The following is a 1,243-nucleotide window of genomic DNA, read 5'->3' as shown; positions in this document are numbered from 1 at the left end:
TCAAGTGCAATATTTACATCTAAAGCCGCTCTCAACTTGGAAACCAAAATTGCAACGTCGGGCCATGGAATCAACCAACGCGTGAAAGAATTCCATGGGCAAATTGTCGCACTTGCTTGATGGCATTGAGAAAGCCGGGGATTTATCAAATTTTGCTTTTTGTTGCCGTAAACTTATCTTGCGAGATACTCAAAGAAGTCTCGGTGGGTTTGAGGTGGGGGGACAGCGCAAGATCAGTGAACAAGGCGCCATTGTGCTCCTTGAGAAATGTTATGAACGCCTTCGAAGCGTCAATTGATGCTCCATCGTACAAGAACAAAATGTAGGTCATGCGTCCAACGAGCAAATGGGGACAGATAGTTGCCGAGGTTGCCGATGTACTAGGTGGAGTTCTGGGAACCCTCCAATATCGTCATATCCGCCACACCAACGCCAGACGTGGAACCTCAAACCATTACATCACCACCACCACTTGAACCAGATATTAATATCTATGGCACCTTCCGTAAAATGTATAAATAGTACTTGAAGCCATCAGGCCCGCCGAGACAGCATTTCTTCTCGTCAGATCAAGATTTCGGTCCGGTTGGGAGGTATACAAATACGTCTTTGCGTAATTTTCAGATGGGTAGTATTGCGGGCGTCTTTCAGCCCGGAGAATGCTTTCTGTTGATGTACTTGAGGAAACAGTATGCACGAAATTGTCGTTGACAAGCTCTAATTGAACCTTCGAGCTCTACCTCCTCGTTAAGACTTCTAGCAGACTCTCCACTGGCTGACGCCGCAAGATAGAGACGGCGGCAGTGGTCCTGAAGAATGAATTTCCTGGCCTTTCGCGGCTTAAACGACTTCCCATATGACTCGTGGTCCATAACGAAGAACAGTGTCTTTGAATATCCATAAGTGTTTTGCAATCGCGCGACACCAACATTTGTGCAGCCGAAACGCCTTCGCCATTGTTTGCTCCTTTATGTACACATGAAGACTATGGGAAAGTTGTCTTCCCATAGTCTTCATGTGTTTACTCATGTTGATATGATAATGTGTCTTACAGCCACTTCAAAGCGCGCATTTTGGTTTCTACTCGGTGTCGACACGAAAAATTGTCAAATGACCTACAAGCATTTGGTGATACATCAAAAAGTAACTTCCCGTCATGAGACATGTGAGTTTGAGCATTCAATTGACGTTGATGCATCGAAATATTCGCCAATGAGCGGTGAATTCTGCTGCATCAATGGCT

Source organism: Aphanomyces invadans (assembly GCF_000520115.1).
Source record: "Aphanomyces invadans strain NJM9701 unplaced genomic scaffold supercont1.37, whole genome shotgun sequence".
Taxonomy (NCBI): Eukaryota; Oomycota; class Saprolegniomycetes; order Saprolegniales; family Verrucalvaceae; genus Aphanomyces; species Aphanomyces invadans.
The sequence above is the reverse complement of the archived record's forward strand: the minus strand, read 5'-3'. Positions refer to the sequence as shown.